Genomic DNA, 22,463 nt, shown 5'->3' on the forward strand with positions numbered 1-22,463 from the left:
AAAAGATGGAGGTAAGAACTGCCTTTTATAACACAAATACAGGTATTTTATTCTGAAATCCAGACTGTAGTAGAGCATATACAGACTATACACAGTATATTTTAAGAAGCCTCAAGGGAGAAGAACCAGACATGATAATAGCAAGAGCTCCCTATAACCCCCCAAAGCAAGGGGAGTGGAGAAAGCTCAAAGTTAAATAAGGCTTTGAGTAGTGACCAGGATACAGACAGGGTTGTGAGGAAATTACTATTCAGACATGAATGGTAAAAGGAATAAAGTAGAACAGGCTGTCCAGCAATTTCATTTTCATTTCATTTCATTGTAATACACAATAATAACATAAGGCAACCAGAGACTTCTGTGCCCCTTCTCCTCACTTGCATGATCATTAAATAATGGACTGGGACAGGTGAAATCCCAGGAAAGCAGCTGTGGCAATGTCCTCTCCCAACCCTACAAAGACACACAAGTCTGCACAAAGCTTAGAAAACACTGCCTTTGGAGGATGAAAGGACAACAGGCAAGGGCCAAGGAAGCGTAAGCATTTAATTTTTGGAGACCATTCCACTGCCATGGCTGGATATGGGCTCCTCAAGGCTTGTGGGGGAGGAAAGCTGCCCTTTGTTGGGAGAGCAGCAGGGACACATGGAGCATGGCCCTGCTGTGGACAATGAGACAGCTGGGAGCTTATGGGTCACATAAGAGAGGGCAGAATAACATGGGTGACATTACTGTAGGTGTTTGCTACTCATCACCTGAGCAAGACAAAACACAGGAATTCCTCTTCATATACAGCAGAAGAAGCTTCAGGCACCTGGTCCTCACATGGAACATGAACTACCCTCTTATCTCTTGGAGGGGAAACAGAAGAGGGAACAAGTACATTGATTATTACCTCCTGAAACAGGGGACTGAGGAGCCAAAGGCAGGCCCTCTGCTAAACATGGGAAACTACAAACATGGAAAAAGTGGCTAGTGGTGTCAAGGTCAGGGCAGACACAGCTGCAATGACCATGACAAAGTAGATCACAGGATCCCAGTAAGAAGGATCAAAGCAAGAAGGAGGATCAGGAATGTTCTAGAATGGTTCATGGGCTTTTGCAAAAATAGCAACAGGAAAGCTAGGGCTCCATGACTGAATCAGCAGGGGATCTGCTGAGAGAAGATACAGGAAAGGCCAAGGTACTCACTGTCACCTTTACTTCTGTTGTTACCAGCAAGAGCATCCCCCAGGAACGCTGGATCTCAGAGCACAGAAAATTGCCTCAAGTGCCAGAGTGGTTGAGGAGTCTCCAATTGGAGAAGTTGAAAACCCAGTTTGAGAAGATCTTGAGCAGCCAGCCAGACACCTGTTCCAATTTTCACTACTTTGAGCAAAGGAGGCTGGACTTCATGATCACCAAAGATCCATTTAAACCTCACCCATTCTTTCATCCTGTATCAACAAAGAAATGGGAAGGACTGCCATGTATATTAATTTATAGCTAAATACCAAGTCTTTCTGATCAGCACTGACAGTCCCTGAAGGTGTAACAATGAAAATACAGAGGAGCAGCCCCTGACTGCTCAGCATAGGTTGTGTGTGAGACCCTGCTGTGAAGGGAGGTTTTGAAGGGTAACACCACGTGCTAACAAACACAAAGAATAGTCCTACTACAATTACTGAAGCAACCCCCTTGCCAGTTCCTACAGAATCCCACAAGCCACTGGCCCTGCTTTCATTCCTATGAAGGTGGACAAAGGCTTTTGCAGAGTCTCATGCTTCAGCACTGCTGACAACAGGAACCATCCCCTACTGAGCCCCATTAATAGCACAAATACCTGTCCTAATACTGATTGCTTAAAGCAAAAATACCATTATTTAAAAGAGCCAGCAGGAGTCCTGCATACACCAAGTGTGTAGTTGATACCCCATATCCAAGAGATTCATCTTTTTCTCACTCTTCTCTAGTGATCCATCAAGCATTATTTTCAGATTAAGGGCTCCCAGAGAACAGAGGTTTCATTTGACCAGTAAAAAATTAAGAGCATCCTTGGCTGGCACTAGCCATTGGAAAAATACTTTAAGTTTTTATGACTAATTTTATGACTCAGTATTTAGAGATGACCTTTTTTTTTTTTTTTGCAACAGTATGAACTTTTGAAATGATATTTGTAGAAAAGAAATAGGACAAAGTTTTTGCTGATCAGATCTTTTATATTTATTTTTAAAGTAGCAGAGGCATTCCACTGAGAGTTAAGGCAGTAGAAACACACGGGGGATAGACTGTCCTTATTTTACCTTCATACTTTAAAAAATCCATATATATCCGCTTAGACCACAGCAATACACATTTGAGTATCACAAATAAGAACTCTTAACTTTACAATTATTTTCCTTGAAGACATGGATTATGTGTTCAATTGATGTCCCCCAGAAGGAAAAAAAAGCTTTAATTCCACATATCAGCTGTGTGGGATCTATTTAAACAGGCAGAGAACCTACTGCTTTACTGAGGATTGCCTCATTTTGTTCCAGTTACGTAACTGATCAAGTTGGACTGGCACAATATTTGGACAGAGTTTGAAAACCCAAGAAGGTTCCAAAAGAAGGATTAACAAGTTTCAGTTAACAACACAATTTTTTGCTGAAGCCCACAAAAAGTTTTAAAAAAGTAACTCTAAAATGGGATTTTTAACACTAAGTGCACCAAAATAAGGCTTAATTTATACCATCTGTTAAACTTAAAAAAAAAAAAGACCCAGAGGATTAAAAAAGCATGCCTTAATTACAGCTTTGTTTCAGTGGATATAGCTGCAAGATATAGGCCACTGTAAGCATGAGATGTCCCAGCCACTACAGAATTAAAGCAACATAATGACGATAAAGTAAATACCTGCTACTTGGAGGATAAAAAAAAGAGGGGGGAAAAGTGTAAAATTGCATTTGGAATGTACTTTATAAATACCAAATCTGTAATGTAAGTTCAAATAACACAGCAAACACTACACAGCATTTTTCCCAAAAAAAGTCTTGGTTTAAGGTACATCAGTGTGTAATTCTCTTGCTTTAAGGTACATCAGCATGTAATTCTCTTTAAATAATTATTTTTCTTGGTCTCTTCCTACTAAAGTCCCTGCAAAGATTTCAAATGAGTGGAGCTTGAGAATTTCTTTAAAAACAACTTTTGTCACCACAAACCAAACAATACTTTGATTAAATATGAAAAGCAGCTTCAAATGTCCCCATGCTCCTTGTTCATCTGGATGTCCTGATGAAGATTTTTATAGGAAAAGGAAGTCTCAATTATTTAAATACCACAAAGCTACTTATGATGGAGCTCAGTAACAGCCAGGTGGTTCAGGACTGTTGAATTTTTATCAGACTATATATATTCTTAGTTTATCTCACACATGAAGTAAAGCCACTTTAGGTAAGTGGCTTTACTTCATATTTACTTCATATTTGCCACATGAAAGCAGGCATAGTTTAAGCAGGCTAATTTATTGTCTATATTTATATGGCTAATATAATCTGTATTCTCATGCCTTGTGAGTTAAAAGCACTTTGGAGTATTTTCCACAAGACTCTCAACTTGGATTAGCAGCCAAAGGCAGGATTTATAAGAAATAATAATTAACAAGTTCCCAAGTCCTAAGCAGCCTCTGACAGCTGTTAATTGGTCTTGCTCTATTCTAATGCAATAATGTAAGTCTCCTTCCTTTGGAAATACACTACTCACCTTGAAACAAAAGAAAAAATGGTAACTTGAATAAGATACCAAAGAAATTTATCAGACAAAAGCAAGTCTCATTTAGAAGAGACTTCTACAAAGTCCCTAAATAGGTAATTTTCCCTTCCTCACCCTTTACAGCACAAATACATCAGGAACTTACTGAATTTCCTGTTTTTAATAGAGGAGGGAGAAAAAGTTACATGCACTGAGTTGGTGGAGGACCAGCCAAGACAAATTAAGACATATTCTCTGGCAAACTTACTAATGCATCCATGTACTTAAACGGCTTTGGATTTTCATACCTGTCACACAAGACTTTAATATAATAATATCAAATTATGTCTTTGAATGAAATCACAGACAACACATGCACAGGTTTTTCTTTAAAAAGAAATTCTCCCAAGAGGTGGCTTTCTTGCTCTTTACAGCTACCCAGCATTTGTGGAATTCATCCACAGAATGCACGTGTGTAAATGCAATTTGGATTAAGTGCAAGGAGGCTGGACTTGGATAAAGAACGAATGCTTGAGTTCTGCAGAACTGACCTTCTGAAACCGTAGCGTTAGATATTTTCTAGGGAAAGTCACAGAGCTGGAAAAAACAAAAACAGGAGCCAAAAACTGCTCAAGCCTCATCCTCTGGGAATTGCTGGAAGAGGAGAGTAAGCATATACTTCATCTTTACCTAATCTGTAAAGTAGCTGTTGGAAGTCTGTTTATTTGCTTAAAAAAAAAAAAAAAAAAATAAAAAAGCTTAAAAGGGAAACATGGAGCAGAAAGTTAAGCTATTTATGAACCATTAGCCAAATCTGTCAACTCACCCCAGAACAGGAACAAAGTAAACTTGTGAGCATTCCATTAGGATGCATCAGGCCCATAAGAGATCAAGCCCCTAGTAAATGTTCATCTTCTGTTCTATAGTAGTTTGCACAAAGAAGTAGGGATGGGCCAATTAGGACTCAACCTTTCTTCCCTTTTGAAGTGGTACAAGAAATATTAAAAACCTTTTAGCCAGCTCTTCGTTGTTCATCAAGCTCATTTAAAGGACTACAGTCTACATGTAAAATTCACATTGCTGAACCCTTTCTTCTCCCTCGCTACAGAGACAAAGACACAATCCTTGGTAAGCCACAGGACAGTAAAGAACACTCAGGCAAGTGTATTCTTGATTCAATTGCCAAAGAACAGAATGTATTTTCCTGATGCTAATGCACAACCCATTTTAGTGATACAGTGATCTGTTCATCTTCTATACAATTTTGAATATGGTCAAGCTGTTCTGTTCAGATACTTGTAGGTGCAATAATGGGCAGCAAAACACTTGAAGTCTCTTGAGAAAAGAAACAGATGCTACTGTGGATTCCAAAAGCCACTCTAACAGGTTTCAGAAACCACAAAGGTCAGGTCTGACTTCTTGATTTTTTCAAACTTTCACAAAGAAACAAACACCCATTGTGCTAAGCCTGAAACAGTCACATGTTCTATTCAAATATACAACTGCAAACGGTGCTCAAAGGCTCTGTATCAAATATTCTCTGATAATTGCCATCTTCAATTTAAAACAGGACAGCTATGGTGCACCAAGCATCACTGACTTAGGCTCAGGCAAATTCCTAAAATGAGAGATGGTTATTCAGCATCTTCTAACAAGAGAATTAACAAGTTGTAGGTGACACTAGAGGTGACAGGCTCAAAACAAACAAGAATTACCAAAACTAATGTAGGAAGGAAGTATGCATTGAGGTCCAGGTACATGAACTTTACATAAATGCATAGAAAAAAAACCCACTGACACATATGCATGGAAAAATCTACTCAGAGCCACTAAATACATAAACACTTTCTAGTTCAGAAAGCTGGAGTCAAAGGTTGCTCCCCCAGCACACTCTTCTAGTTTTCTCTCAGTTCCTTTCTTGGGCTCTATTAACAGCCACTGCTAGACAATAAGGTTTCAGAAATTCTCATCTGGTTCACTATGGTCATTCTGTAGTCTTCTGCATAATACAGTAGTGAACACACAAAAATAACTGTTCTGAACATTTGTTTCCAGTGGTTTGTAAAGATTACTGAACCTTAGGAAGTGAAACTGCAGTCAATTTTAATTTTATCTTGCCAAAGGCATTATTCAGTTTTCCCCTCCCCTCTGTCAGTGATAGAAGCAACCGTACATAGACACTCTTATCCAGAGTTTACACTTTGTATCACAATGTGGAACATCAGCCTTAAAGAGTCAGGAGTCAGTGGACTCTTCCATGATACAGATTTAAAAAAGACTTACCAATCCTCTGCACATATGCTTCTCCAACAATTTAACACTTGGAATATGACAAAGTGATAGATATTTGCCCACCAAATGGAAAAGTCCTCCTGAATGATACCCATTACAATTTTTAAAAATTAATATTCAGCCACAGATGACAGACCTCAATTCAGTTTTGGTGCCAGCAATTAAGGAAAAAAACAGTCTACAGAAAGCAACCATACATCAGCTAGACCATACAGAAACTATAAGTAACTGTCTTAAATGCAGTTGTTTCTTGTGCAAAGTATCCAGTACCACAGAATAGTGTTTGGAGGTTTCTGGGCTGTAAAGCATCAAATACTTGATGTATCAAACTGGACCTCAGTCTTTTACAACCTTTCAATTCTGTCAAGAGGGGAAAAAAACCAAACAAAAACCAACAAACCTGTGGTTGAGGTCATGAAACCACAAGGCCATTTACTTTGCTGGTAAACAGTCACGTAGGGACACATGACCCAAAACATTCATGATTAAAGCTTTCTAAAAGGTCTCAAGCAGAAGGTAAGACTCCTAATAGCACAGGCTTTTGAAGATTTTAGTCCTGATCTTTGACTTCTGGCAAATTTATTTGCTCAATTTGAGATTAGCAATCAATTACAAACCACATTCCACTAACCTTGTATTCACCCTTTACTACCAAGGGGAATTGTCTTCCAAAACAACCAAATTACTCATGCCAGTCAAACAAGTCACCAGGATAGAGATAAGAGACTACAAGCACTGATATATTCACTTGAATTTATACAAGCCATAGTAAATCAGATCTATATTGTTTGAGCAGGACAAAAGCAGCCCTAACAGTACAGTGCCAACATGAAGTAAGAGGAAATAACTTCCACAGCTTGAATTTTATTTTCTCATTGTACTCTACTACTTCTTCCTTGCTACCTTTTTAAATCCTGCTTTACTATTCCTTCCCTGTAGCCTACTGCACAAATGCACACTCTAAGTACATCTGCCATGCTAAAAACCACAGTCAGCCAAAACTGACCACCTCTAAGTCAACTTATTCCAGTTACACCCCATTCTCTGGCATGCAGAATCCCTACTCTTTCAAGCTGTTTCATCTGGAGTATATCCACAAATGTTAGCTTTGCTATCATCTGTAATTCATCAATAGTTTCATTATAGGGAAATAAAGTAAGATTTATTACTTTCAAAGCATTTTTAGCAGCTAAAATATACTTGTTTCCACTTTTATTTCATGCAAACATTACTGTTTACATCTTATTGAGTCTGTAAGAAAGAACAGATATATAAACAGCATAATCTTAGAATAAAACACACATAATTGAAAAATCTTGTCTTAATTGTCCTTATGTTTTCTGGATTAATATAGTTAACTGTTCCAACACATACAAAGAAAAATCAAGATAATAACTATATGCATCATACAGAAATAGAATTCAAATTAAGTCACATTAAAATGAGTACAAGCACAAGCTTAACCAAATAAATGAATTAGAAAGCTTTAGAAATCTTGTCTGTTTTCTGTGTATCAAGACTTCCATAACTCATGTTGAGAACATCAGTGTACTGGCAATTAATTCCACAGTACATCACACAGTGCTCTTATCACCTCTGTAAGAGAAAGCAGTGCTGCACAAGTCCACCCCATACAAGAAACATTCTGTACAGAACCCCAAACATACTTACTGTTCTTTTACACCTTAGTTCCCTAAGCCCAAAGTACACTACATCCCTATGAAGTCACCCAAAGGCAAATTTAAAACAGTGAAATATAATAAACTATAGAGAGAATAATTGTGTTGCAGCTTTAATGTTAGTATTGCATTTAAGCCAGTGATCTTCTCAAAAGCATTATTTTGGTAGCAATGCTGTGACATGCAGTTCCTTGCCTCCTCAACCTTCAATGCTACCAGAGTATTATCTTTACAGGCAGTTATTCACTTAATCTATTTGTGAAGTCAATTTGCTGCAAGCTAACTTTAAAACCTAAGTTTTGTTTTCTAAGTGAAAATTGCAAGTCATCTCATGTTAGAGTTTGTTCAGAACGTTCAGCCATATGAAAAGAAAGGTGTTGGGTAATTCAGCTGCTGAAAGGCTCTCAGTGTAAAGCATGCACAGGCAGATGCTGCACAACAGCTTGAGTATGACTAAAAGCATGTGGAGAACTGAGCAGGGCCTGAACCTCATCTCTGAGCATTGACTGTAAAAGACAGAATTTTAACACCTTCTACCATTACAGCACATAGTTTCAGGTAGTACAAATCCAGAAGCATTCATCTGGCAAGTAGTTTAGCAGTGACCTGCCAGAAGGAAAAAGATGCATTTCACAAAGCAGGACAGGTTTGAGAGACTCTTCACTTACTTTTTAGCAGCAACATTAAGAATGCAAGACTTTTGACCAAAACTTCCCAATTCTGCTGGCTAAGAATGAGATTTTAGGAGACTGCCTATTTCCAACTCTGCTCTAGGTATCTGCACCTCATTCAATTTGGAAAACAGAGATGTCTACCTCTAAAACCACGACAACCTGCAAGCCAGACACTAACTTTAGAAGATACCTCACAAGCCACATGAGGAAGAAATTTTGTAGCAGCTCTTGGGACTTCATTTCAACTCAATCATCCTTCTGCCTCCATAAAATGTAAGGAGCTCCACGAACTGAGAATTGGGCTGCAAAAGTCCAGGGTGCTTCAGAAGTGACTTATGACAGAATCAGGTCAGGACAGGGTTAATTTCTGCAGTAGCTAGGAAGGGCATAGTGAGATGCTATTCTCTCATCATTGCCAGGGGAAGCACTCTGGGTAGCCAGTCCTGCATGGTGAGCAGTCATGTATGAATTGTTTGCCTATTTTGTACAATTTGTTATTGACAGTGTAGCTGTTACTGTTCACTTTCTTAATCTGTTTCTGTTTCCAGTAAACCGTTTTTATCTCAATCTGTAATCTTTACTTTTTGCGCCCCTAATTCTCCTCTCCATCCCTACGCAGGGGAAGCAAAGGGGGAAAGGGAGACTGAGTGAGTAGTTGCGGTTTGCAAGGTTTCAGTGGGAACATTAAACTGGGGAACTCTATTCCTGTGCCAGGACAGCTTTATCTGGTAAAGCACAGGCCTCTCTCTCAGGCCAAACCCATTCCAGGGCACCCAGCCCTTCACAAAGAAAAGGAAACTCTCCTCGGGGCTCCCATTGACTTCTCCAGATCAGTTGTGTCACTACACTGGGCTGCCCAGGGAAGATCTACAATATAGCATAATATCAGATATGATCAAATACAACTGCAATGGAAAGGTTTCATTTTGACTCCAGAACCTTTATCTGAAGTCAGTGCTATGATACATCCCATCACCCTAACCCTACCAATGCAGCAGCATTAGCATTCCTGATAGCTTTCTATCTGCAAAATATTACTTCCAGTACACCATTCCACCATATCCCAAAGATCATGAAAGAAAAGCAGGAACCTTGCTATCAGGAATACACCCTAGATTTTACAGCAAAAAGAGATCTATGATAGTCTACTGACAGGTGTTTTAGTAGCTCATTTTCACAGGGAAAAAAAACCCCAACAATCTATACAAAGGTACATTTTCCAGAAAAGGGGTGCATCAATACTGCAGATAACCTTAGGACTTAGTTTTAGTGGTTGATAACTGCTCCCTGTTAAATTACAGAATTAAAATTATCCATCAATATATGGATGCAATGCACGTATTTAGCTGTGTTAAACAGTTTCAGGAGAAACATGCTTTATCTCTTCATGACAGTTCTCTTATTCTTCCCCATCCCTTCACATTCCCCCACCCCCACAACAGCCCATCCACATACACTCACAAGACTAGACACATTCATTTGAAAAACATTTCAGAGCAACTAAGAACAATTTTGTGGGTTTTTACATACTTTACAAGCTACAGAAAAACATGATTTCTCAACTAAAATTTTTAGAGGCAGGACCCATGCTTCTGTCTCATTCAGAAGATACATCCAATACATTAAATGCTCTACTGTCACATATAAATGCTGTAGTACAGACAAAATATATGCAACTCAAAGTCTCAAGAGAATTTACTACCCTGTATGTCTTGCTCTGCATTGTAATTTTTTTTGAAGTCAAATCCCAAAAGCATAATACTGTCAAAGCATAAAATGATTATAATTCTCTTATGTTAAGAAATGTATTAATTCAGATTGAATCAAGTTTGATGAAAAAGCTTTTAAAATAAAAAGTTCCCATTTCATGAAAGGACCTAAAGGTCAGAATATTAATTACTCCAAGAAATAGAAAAGCTAATAAAACTCAAATTATACAGGTTCTGGAAGGACTCTTTATTTGAGTTCAGATTTCCAAGTTAATTGGTATTATCAAGTAATTTGCCATTATTCCAAAGTCACAACAACAGAAAGTTTCCAAAGAATTTATTGTTACCACTTTTGTAGCAGAAAACAGTTTAAGTTTTAAAATAACAGAGCATACATTCATTTTCTTTTTCTCTTTCTTTTATTCTCATTAAATCACACAATGTCTTCTGCTCAAGACAGGCCTGACTTTTAAGAGCAATATTACATATCCTACATACCTAGTAGTCCTAGAAGAAGTGAGTGGTGCTTCTATAATCAGACATTAATTCAGAGTACTGGCTTAGAGCACAGATTTGATGATTTAGGGCCAGGCAAATATTTCTGTAGCCTAACTACAAAGTGGTCAAAATTTATTTCTGTAATAATCTCAGGTCTGTGAAATTGAGAACTTGATTTAGTGTACTGTGCTTACAAGCAGTGTCTGAGAAGTCACTTGAATGGCAGACACAGTTGTGACAATACATGGAAATTGGTCATTGATTGCACATGTATTTGGGGCCTAGTGGACTGGATGAACCAGAGCCAAAGGACATCAATACAGCCTAACAGCCCTAGGACACAACATGTTCTGCTTGTAAAAACTGTCATAAGCCTATGAAAGAAGTGTTGCAATGAACCAAGAGCAAAGCAACCTCCATCACACTGGATGAAAAAAACCCAAATATAATCTAAGTGAATGGGCACTTTTCAAGCCAAATGACATTTGAGGGTTAATCACACAAAACAAAAAGATCATACACCTATGATTTAACATCTCTAGACACATTTAAGGAACTTCAAGGGTGTGGCATCATTTGGTTCCTGTTTCATCACTCAGTTAACTTTCTATTCCCACTTTTGTCAGTTCCTTTATTTACTGTACAAGCAGGACCTTCATGTAGGTGCTCCTTCTTCCCTTGACATCCAAAGTGTCCACATGCTACTCCACCTACTGAATTTATACAGGACTTTTATTCTACCACACTAAGAAGCAGCTGTAAATGGTTAAGGCAATTCCTGCCACTGTTTCACAGGATTGGAGTGGCTTTGTGAGCACAGGTGAACTAGAATTCACTTCTTTACCAAAACAGGACAAAACCTAAGCCACTTTTGAAGACCACTAAAGTAGGAATGAACCAAAGGTTTCCATTACTTCCTTAAGGAATGAATGAATGAATGTATGTGTGCACTATGTAGTACAAGGGAACGGCACAGTTTAGACATCTCCTCTGATTATGTTGTTTTGGGTGGAAAATCATTATCATTCTTCCCTGTGCAGCTACAGTTTGCCAGTAACAGTCTGGGAGAAAAATATCACTGCACAAATAACCACTCCATTCTAGTAAAAACCCTTGGTAACCAATGCAAATGCATATGCTTCAGATATTCTTAAATTTCAGTCTAAGAACAAAGAGAATGATATTGAAAATACATATACCAAACTAAAGTAAGGCAGCAAAAGAATTAAAAGTGGCAGAGACTGCAAATTTACTCAGCCAATCCCCAGCATGATGCAGAAGTGCTGGAAGAGTAGTTCTGCTATATTTGTACACATTACTGAAAAGTCAACAAAACTTCAACCAATTCCAGCTGAGACAACAGAATCCTCCAAGCTGTATCATTACAGACTAAGCAAAACAGATGTTTCCCTTTTTGTGTTTCACTAAGTAACAGAACAAATTTGATAGTCTGAACTGTCTCATCACAACATGACTGTTGTGAAAATACCCTTATTTACAGTGCCAACACATAATGCTGCTGAGAAAACAGGGAGAGGGGTAAAGAAACTCAAAATTTTTTGCTCAGCTTTACAATTAAATATAAATCACGCTCTCTTAGGACAGGCAGAAATTGGTAAATATTATACCAGCACTCACAAAGCTGCAGATGCACATGTAAGCAGATGTGCAGAATTACTGTCACAAGCCTCTCTCACCTGCTCCTCTGGCTGCTGCACTGGGAATTTAGTTCAAAGCAGGGAAAAAAATGCAGGAGCCTATTAGTCTTTCTACACCTGACATATGGAGTCAATACAATTAGGAACGTAAGAGATGTGAGTGGAAAGACTGCAGCTTATTGAGCCTAAAAGCTGTAACTGAGTAAAAACAGTAGCACAGCTGCAGCATGTGACAGACATGAAGCAGGCAGGTATTTTGGCACAGCCTAAAGGAAGTCAATAAGAAATATATTTTTTTAGCTGAGTATATAGTAATTGGTTTAACCAGATGTGCTATTAACCACAAACAGTAGGATAATACTCAGCATTTCACTGGCAAAATGAGTCTAAATTAACTGTAAGGATCATAAAATTGTTGCTTTAGCACCAAGTACCAAGAGCTAAGGAACTCCTCAGCCCTGCTCCTTCCCCCACTTTGATCACACTGTTCTCCCCTTCATCAGCCTAACACCAAATACATGATGCTGCAGTCTACCTATTTCCAATCTGGACAGAAACACAATTTCCTTCAGCCAGCAAATACTGCAAAGGAGTGAAAAAAAAGGGAAAATAAAGAATCATTTCTATACCTGAAGAACCTTTAGTCTGCTTCCTCAGGTAGAGATGTGACTGTAGCATACCTGACATGTTTTACACAGTACACTGGAAATATTCACAGTATCCTGACAGAGAAGGTAGCTGGTGCTAAAAACTTGTCAAATGCAATTTTTAAAAATTTACTAGGTCAACTTAACGCTTTTACACATATTCCAGTCGTCTCCTTTAATACAGTAAATAGTATTAAAGGATTGAAAAAAAATTAATAGAAAACAATTACTTTTACAAATCACTACATGTCCATTAACCAGATGCTCGTGGAGACCTTATATTATCCAGCACTAGCAATTGTACAATACTCAGACTACTAGACAGGTTAATTGTTGAGTATTAGATACAATTCTCTACCACATATTTAAAGTGTAATGGGATTTTTTTTCCTCCTTTCCTAAAAAAAAAGAACCACAATAAAATATATAAAATATAGCAAAAGGAGTGAATCATGGTGTTTAGCATTAGCAAAATATTAAAGTAGTATGCACTGTTCGTCAGGTTGAAATTAATGCCTTGCTGAAGCATAAATATTTATCCAGTGCAAACAGCAGGAAACCTTAGGAGACAGCATGGCTTTAAGCACTGAAGTGTATTAATTAATACCCAGTGCAGCTTCAGAGCATGCTATGCTATTTTTAAATAAAGGTTAGATTCCAAATAGACAAAAGTAACAAAATGTAGAAGTATGAGATCAGATAGCCTAAGAAAGCTGTCTTTAATAGCTATCAAAAGTGCCCCAAGTATACATTTTTTTGTCACAAAGTTTAGAATGAGAGCTCTTGTGCCAATCAGGATGGAATACAGATACTTAGCAACTTTTGCATCAGCAATAAGCATGTTTTCCTAGTATTACTTTCACCTACATTTCTTTGCTATGCTTCAGTTGCTACACAGCATTTCATATCATCAGAGGTTAGAGATGGAAAAACAAAAACATACATCTGTTTTGAAGAGATAACCCATTTCTAAGTCTAATCTCAACACTCAGATGATTCTTCAGCATTGCCAGTTATTTATAAATTAAGAAACATTTCATGCACATCCTCACTTTCCATGGCATTCTCCATATACAAGAGTGATGATAATTAAGTATCTGTCCAAATTCCATGTCCTTTATTGATTTCAGTTCTAATAAATAATGCTACTAACAACCACAGTTTATTGAACCCATCTGTTTTACATTTGCACACCATTTAGAAGTTAAACTGAAGCCTTATAAACAGAACCCTTAATTCATCACACGAACACCTACACCAACATCCTCCCTTTTCTGGCACTACAAGACAAATACAGACAATTTCAGGACTCACTTGGCTGTAAGTTAGACTGCTTGCACTCGCTGTCTTTCCAGTTGTTAGCAAAGCATGTAAGTTCATGTGGGGATGTGACCAAAGAAATTGCCATAAATAACAGCTGCCCTCACAGACTCGGCCAAGATGCTATTTTTATTCTGCTCCTCTTGAACGTGGTCCTCAGTAGGGCAAAGGCTTCAAAACAGTTTCACCACAAGTAGAAGAAAATACTTCATATCCATTTAGAAATGCTATCAGCTGAAAACTATTACAGTTATTAGATCTTTCAGATGTTTGTTTTGGTGTTTCGGATTTTTTTCCTTTGTATCTAATACAAGAGTATTTGAGTTTTCATGCTAGAAAAGTTCTAACACAAATTCTGATAGAAATCTGATTTCCAGAAAGAACAAATGCAGAAGCATTTCACCTGTCAGCCTTGTGCAAAACTTTTTAAATGTTTTCAAATAACTTTAAGTAATTCAAGTGTCAGTTGTTTAGAGAAAATCTCAAGTTCATGCAGAAGTACTTCATCTAAAAAGTGTGGGCATACACTTACACATTATAGAGGAAAGAGTCTGGCCATTGCAGGAATAAACATTTTAATGGCATGCAGAGCTGGAGCAGCAGCTTTAAACACAGCCTAGCAGCAATATGCAGTAACACATTAGAAACATTTTCATACTTTAGTACTCCTTGTCTTCAACAACACTGACATAGATTTCTGTCCTTATTCTGACATCTTGTTGTTGCCTTCCAAGATTATCTCACAAAGCATTTCAAGTAAACTAATCCAATTTAAGTTTCTAAATAACTGATGCTAATAAAAAATACTTTAATTCCAACACATTCTCTACTTCCAAATGTGCATTTCATTCATCACCATTTCAATTCTAGTAACTGAGAACAGCAAATGCCAAAAGGGCTTTTTTTCCAGGAACAGAAAGAAGACACAGATTTAAAGAAAAGATCTCAGGCCTAAAATTCTAATTTAAGAGGTCTTTTACATATATATACTAGCATAATTAAATAGAACAGCATTAACAAAACAAAAGCTGTAATTCTCCTAAGCAGGGAAACTACAAGATTCCAGTAAATCAACAACCTCTCTCAACTACATCCTACCAAGTACAAACCAACACATTGAAAGACACTGCATATAAACTGCAGGTTTTAAGCATGCTGTATTTCCATAATCCCATGGAAGTCTCAGAGATTAGACAGGGTCACTCCAGTCAAACTATTTAACCTCAGAATATAATTACAGATCGGCAGTCTTCGGTTTTTCTGAAGTGTACAAGATTTGGACTCCAGTTCTCTTCAAAGAAAACAGAGTATGCAGGCAGGGAAGGTCCAATTGTCAGGCTTCTCATTTCCTACACAGCAAGATCAGATCTCCTGCTTGAATTTCATGCACCTTGCTGTTGGAAGACTGACTGCTTGGTAACACTGGACCTAACACACGTGAGTGCAGTGATTCATAGGTGTAACTTCCACTTCTGCTAACAAAACTGCCCATACAGTCCTATGGGAGACCTAAGGACAGAGCAGCTTTCCACCCTGTCTTCCATTTGTGAGAGAGGAAGCGTGCTGGGTTATGCAGAGAGCACATCTGTCAAAGGGAAGGGCTGGCAATGAAACCTGACCTGGCAATTCACCTATCCGATTTAAGTCTAAGCTCTTCCCCATGGAGGCTTTGTATGTTTGCTGAGTGCACAGGTGATCTTTGTTAAGAGCTACTACATTTTAATGTTCTCATCAACATAAACATTTATGCCTCACGAAAGTTTCATCCTAAAGCCTCAAATACTCCACAAGCTCTTAGTCCCAAAGGGAAACCTGGGACTTTTCTCTAAGTAATCATTCTGCAAACCATGCATTCTCCATACAACCTGAAAAAGACACAGTGTCACATCAGATCATTTATTTTCTAGTTAAGATAACCAGACATTAGTCAACACTTTAATAATTTAAACCTCCAGAATGAACAAGGTGATTTTCACATTGTATGCATTGAAGTCAGTGACAGGTTAAGAAGACAACCTAATATGTACCTTAAGGTAGGCTTTAATGAAAAATCAATTCCCTGACATGAACATGAGGAAGGTTCAAGATATTGAGTTTTAGAGGAATGTGTACTATGAATGAGACTTTAACTCAGTGACTTACTATTATGTTTGACCCAGTCACATGCATCAGGAAATGGGCTTGTCTCCCAGCCTAGAGCCAGCCCCACTGTGCTAAGTAAAACACTGATGACACACACCACTTGTAGTGCCCAGCCCTACAATATCTCACACACATGCTCGTGACACAAGTCCTCACAAAATTAGAATCCAAGTGACTTAACTACCCAGCTATGCCTGGGAACATGTCTCCCATGGCCTCTCTCAAGTGAAAGCAAACCCACCCAGCAGAATTTCAACATGATCCTGCCCCTGACAGCCTTTTTCCTTGGAAGAAGCTTTCTGATTAAACATAACATGTCCCTTTAAAACAGCTCACTGCTGCAAGGAAGCGAATTGTTACAGTTAATAAATCATCCCAAGTAGTACTGAACTTCCTCAAAATTATCATCCCTCTGATAAAATGCCTATTACAAGTGCCTTGCCTCACAAAGAGATTATCACAGAAGAGAAGCAGACGGGTTTTGTATTTCAAAATTAGTGGGTTAATACTTTTTTCCAACTCTAGAAGAAAAAATATATCCAAAAACACTGCCAGAAGGATCTAAAATTCAACTTCAAAGTATACTACTTTTACCAAAACTATTTCACTGATGAAACTACAATAGATTGCAAATTAATTTGACCACATTATACAACATTACTTAGTTTTTGTAACATAAAAGAACTTGCTGAAAGGTGGAGAGAACAAAAGCAAGACGCCATTAGAGGCATGAAACTATATGATCTTTAAGGTCCCTTCTAACTCCAACCTTTCAATGATATTGTAGAAAGCAAAACTTCTGAAAAACCACTGTTGCATGTAAGTCCATCATTGGAGGGAAAAACTGCAGAAAGGCCTTTCAGATACCACAAAATGCAGTCACCAATGTCACTCTATGCTTTGCTCCATAACACTGCTTCTTGCCTCTATGCAGTGCAATTTGCTCAGCTTGCCTTAAAAAAATGTCACTAAATCTGAATTTGCAGCTAAGGACCCTAACACCAACCATGTAGTAGAAGTTTTAATATTTGCCTCATCTACAGTCATTTCCTCACACACTAGCAGTGTATGTTAAAACTCCTGAAAGGTCCATACTAACAGGACTTCATAATCTTTAAGTACACAAGTCCGCTCCCTGTGAACCTAAGGCAGGGGAGCTTTTTCGGCAGAGAGCTAGAATTCAATTGGACGGGAAACAAACGTGATGGCTGTCGGGATTACATGGGACAAGACAAATCCAGGGGCACTACCTCTGCTTTCATCCTTACCTTTGACACACCAAGCACACGGAAGGCCACTTCAATTGAATGTGCTCCAAGTTGAAGCACGAAGCCCAGGGAGGCACGAGCCCTGCAGCCCGCGGCGCTGCCCGCTCGGGTTCCCAACTCCGCGGTTCGAACTGTTGCTGCCCCCTCCCGCATCCCCGCGGCGGGCACACCACTCGCGGCGGCGGCGGCGGCACCGCCGAACGCACCCCGGGACGGGTCCGCAGCACGGAGGCGTTCCTCAGCGCACCGCCCAACTCTGCCCCAAGCCTCCCCCCGAGGGTCCGCGGCGGCACCGGGAGCCCGCTGCCAGACACCGCGCTGCCCGCCCTGCTCCGGGGACGCCGCTGGAGCGGCTCCTTTGTCTCTCCCGCAGCCCCGGCCGCCTTCTCCCGGCGGCACAAGGCGCCGCTGCCCCGCCGGCCCCCAGACGCCCCGGCGATGCCCGCCGTGCCCTGCCGCGGCCGGACCGGGTGCGGGCGGTGCAAGGCGAGCGGGCGGCCAGACGCGGCCGGGATGCCGGTGGGGCCCCGGGAGGACCCGCGGGACCGGGGGAAGCCGCAGCCAGTGCCCGGAGCGCCACCCAGCAGCCCCGCACCGGGGGCAGGGTGCCGCCCTGCCCCTCCATCGCCCCCGGGCACCGGCCCTGCCCCCGGCAACTCCGCCGCCCCCTCCCGGCCTCCCTCCCCGCGCCCTGCACCCCCCGCCGCCCCGGCGAGCCACGGCCGCCCCAGCCGCGCGCCGCCGGCTGCCCCAGGGTGGGGCGCGGGACCCGCAGCCTGGGGGGGCTCCGCTCAGTCGGCCGCGAGTTGCCCGACGGCCGCGGCCGCCCCGTCGGGATGCGCCAGCCCCGCGCGGGAAAAAAAGTTGTCCCCGCGGGAGCGGCCGGGAACCGAACTCACCCTCCCGCCCGGCGGCTCCGCCGCGGCCGCGACTCAAACTCACCCTCCCGCCGGGAGCGGCAGCGGCGGGCGGACCCCGCCCGGCCCCGCCGCTGCCTGGCGGCGGCCGCAGCCAACCGGAGCGCGCAGCGCGGTCACGCCAGCCAATGGCGCTGCAGAGCGGGCCGTGCGCGCGCCCCGCTCCCCGAGGGGCGGGGCCGGCCCGCTCCGAGGCCGGGAGGGAGCGGGGGTCGCGCTGTGAGGGCGCCCCGGGTCGGGCGCGGAAACCGGACCAGTCGCGGGCTCCGTGCTGCGGCCGGGCCGGGAGCCTGGCTCCGAGGGAAGCTCGGGTGGAGTCCGGAGCGCCGGGCAGGGTCGTGCCCCGCGGGGAGATGCGCCCTTCGGGGCAGCGGCCGCTCCCTAAACTGCCCAGCGAGTGCGGGTGACAGCGGGCACTCGGGACAAGACGGGCGGCAGCGCTTGGGACGGGCTCGAGAGAGCAGCACCGGAGCTGCGAGTGCTCTACCGCTGTCCCGAGTCACACGTTCCCCCGGCCTGTCACTTGGAAATAAAGACAGACCCGGAGGCAGGCAGGTCTGGCAGTGCCCCAGCCCAACAAAGGTACCTCGGCAGGAGATGCTTACGGGCACCCTGATGGGAATGACGCGGAACTGAATGCCTCTTAATTTTCATCAGGCGTGTCTTAATCATTATTTAGCTACTGGATTCTTACCAGCCTTCCCCAAGTGAAGCAATTGTGGGCAATTCTCATTCCACAGCACTCCAAGGCCTTTCCAAATACAAGTACTTTTTTTTTTTTCCCTATTTTTTCTACTGACATCCTTGGACTGCTCTGAAGAGCAATCTTGAAATAAAACTGCATGTCCCACAAATAGCTAATTTTTATTTTTACATTTTTTGTTAGCACCAGAGTTTCTTTTTAAGTATGCTTTCAGGATGTAAGTTTTATTCCTCAGAAGCATGGCAAGGAGGCTGTGATTTGATCTGTGTCAAATATCATGTAATGGCAGAGCCTGAATTAACACCACCAACACTGTCACAAAGTGCTGTCCCATATGATTACTCATTTAAAAGCCATGGTCTTCTATGCCTGGCACATGTTAATTTCCTCAGTTACTCTGTAGAGGTAGATAATGTGTTCACACACAAGATTATTGATTTCTCTGGAGCCTTGAACCTGAGAAAATACCAGGTTCAATGCACTTCTTTCTTGGCCATCCTGCATAGGGACATACATCAGTACCATTCTGTCTCAGCTGTTTCTAGACTTGTGCTATTGTACCATTCATCTCCATAGGTATATAGTATACTAATTTGTTGACAATAAATATGTGTAATTTTCAAGGACCTTTTATAATGTAAACCATAACATATAAAAATTGCTTTTAGAATATAAATGTCTTACTAAGGCATTTGTCTTTAGAATACTCCCACTGTGTTATGGTCTAAATTCATTCTGTCATCAGTTTCTATGACACTGGATAAAATAGGTCTGTTTTCCTGACAAGATAGATATTAATTCCAACAAAGGTTTATAAAAGCTTTATTATTTCGCTAAGATGAAGAGAGACAGTTAAATGCCATGATCTTAGGAACAACCAAATGGAACTTTTAAAGGGAGATAATAAACTTCTACCTTTGAAATAATACACATCTGTGTCACAGTCAGAATACTTAACAGTTTGGGGGTTTTGGTTTTTAAAAGCTCTTTACCTGACTGACTTTCTCTGCACTCCCATCACTCTTTCTGCCAACAGCAATGCAGGCATACACAGCCTCCATCACAGTGTCTTTCCCACCTGCTGCCTGTCGCTATTCCTGAGACCCTCCTGGGTTTTGGGACCCAATAGCTACAAAAAAAAAAAAAAGCCAAGAGAAGAGAACCAAGTAGAAAAACCCAAGTATTTTCAAAGACAATTCTGTCTCCTGAGCTGGTTTACTGCTGGTCCTGCAGTTCTGAGAGGACCAAAGAACAAGCAGTGGAAGCAGAGGTACAGCAGTGCAGGAGGAGTTTATTAGCCTGCATGCTCAGACCCAGTGTCAGGAGGGAGTCTGCCTACTGATGTGGCTTGTGACATACTAAGTGACCCTGATAATTGCAAACAGAAGAACCGAGATCATGCTATCATTAGTTATTAATTTTACTGTTATTAATGTGTTATACCACTAAAGATTATGAAAAGTAATGAATCATCTGCAAACAAAAGGCAGGCAAATTATTTTCATGCAGCAGATAACTAGATAACTGTCCTTCGAGGTCAGGTCACATTAGCAAAAGAAAAGAGTTCAGCTTATATTGCTTCCACAGATTTTATTTTTTTAACTCCTAAATTATTTTAGCGTTTCGGTCATTCTTAGCACATTAGCCTTAAATATTCTAGATACACAAAAATTATGCAATAAATTTTGGTTTTAATGTGTTTAGATTTTTGTGAAGAGATGTACATGTCACTTACTGCAGTTTAGTCTGATGTTTAGGGCAGAGTTTTTTGCCATTAGCAATCCATTTCAAACTGCCCTCTCAGAGGAAGGCCATGTAGAATCAGAAGTTTTGTTCCACTTTCACAGAAGTCAGGACTGCTCAGTGCTCTTTCACAAACAGTATTTCCAGGAAGAAGATTTCTTCATATTTCATAAAACATTCTCATTTTTCAGAAATATAATTTGGAACCTAGAGCTTCTGCCCACTTCATAATTTTCAATCTCTGCCTATTCATTACAAGTTCTTATATTTAGATATATAATGGAGTTGTAAGCTTCTTTAAAAATAGAAATCCTTGATAAATAAATACTTAACAACCTTAATCTCTGTCATATGACCATGTTCTTAAAGCTCAATTCAACACAGAGACCATTTTTAAAGCATAATGCATCTGGACCCTGGGAATAAAATAGCAGTTATTTCCAGTCATCTGATCTCAGATCAGATCTGTAGCCTATGAGACACCAAGAAGGGCCTGTTTAGGGAGAGAGGCAGAATTCCAGAGGGACAATTGCTTGGTCCTCTGTCCCAGTGCCAGCCTAGGCCAGGCTGGCTGTGACCACAGTAACAGCACGGGCTGCTCCATGGATGGGAGCACCACTGTGGAGCAGCCCTTCGGTTGTGATTAGCATGGAGAAACACTCACTGCAGAATTAAGAGCAGTCAGTGCTCTTGATTAGAAATTCAGCTAAGATTTTCAAAGATGCCCAGAACTCACACTGCACTCCTACAGAGCCTTTGATTAACTCCCCTAATTGGGTCTGCAAGGAAGCATCGAGTCATTCTTCACATCAGCAGAGGTCCAAGAGCTTTGTATCAAGTGCAGAAGGCTCTGGAGATTCCTGGTCTGGCATTCTTCATGAAAACAGTTTCAGTAACCAAAGCATGTAAAAAGTCAGGGAGAAAAAAAGTAAGAAAATCATGCTGAACTAGGAGGTAAAAACAGATATTCCGAATTTTCCCTTCTAACAGAAATAGGATGATAGCACTTTTTGTAAAAAATCCCCACAACTTCTGCAATTTTTATTTTAGGGCCTCTGAAACCACTGGCATGGTGGTTTTGATATTTTGACAGTGTCAGATGTTCAATTTTGACTTATGGTTTTCTTCTTTATATTCTTCTTTCAACCATAAATAAAATATTTCTATAGCTTTCTCTTGAAAGCATAAAAGAAATCAATATCTTCCTACAAAATGTTATATTTTATCAAATCCATGTTTTGACAGAAAATTGCTCTAGCAGAAAGCTCTTTACCAGATCTTTCCAGAAAGTGAAAAATCACTAGCTAACATCTGCTTGACTCTGAAACACTGAATATCTCACAGTCGCAGATTTCTCATATTATCACAAAGCATTTTAAAGGAAACTGTTTGAGAAGGAAGGATTCTATAACCATTTTCTTGGTCAATTTTTTGAATAAAGTCCTTTTACTAGAACTTCAAATTAAAAATAAAAATCACACATTAGCATAGAACTATAAAGAG

At 40.6% G+C, this 22,463-nt stretch overlaps 1 protein-coding gene across 2 annotated transcripts in view; it reads right to left on the reverse strand.

Annotated features, from left to right (window-relative positions):
- Positions 1-18,579, reverse strand: part of HYCC1 (hyccin PI4KA lipid kinase complex subunit 1) — a 43,249-nt gene extending 24,670 nt beyond the window's left edge. Inside the window, exon 1 of one of the 2 annotated variants that reach the window (XM_036406910.2) lies at positions 18,540-18,579. The gene's annotated coding sequence lies outside the window, so the exon portion shown is untranslated. Of the gene's footprint in view, positions 1-18,496 lie in introns of both variants that reach the window. The other variant, XM_036406909.2, reaches the window with a different exon arrangement.
- Between the last annotated feature and the right edge of the window lie 3,884 nt (positions 18,580-22,463).

This window comes from Molothrus ater, chromosome 1 (assembly GCF_012460135.2).
Source record: "Molothrus ater isolate BHLD 08-10-18 breed brown headed cowbird chromosome 1, BPBGC_Mater_1.1, whole genome shotgun sequence".
NCBI lineage: Eukaryota > Metazoa > Chordata > Aves > Passeriformes > Icteridae > Molothrus > Molothrus ater.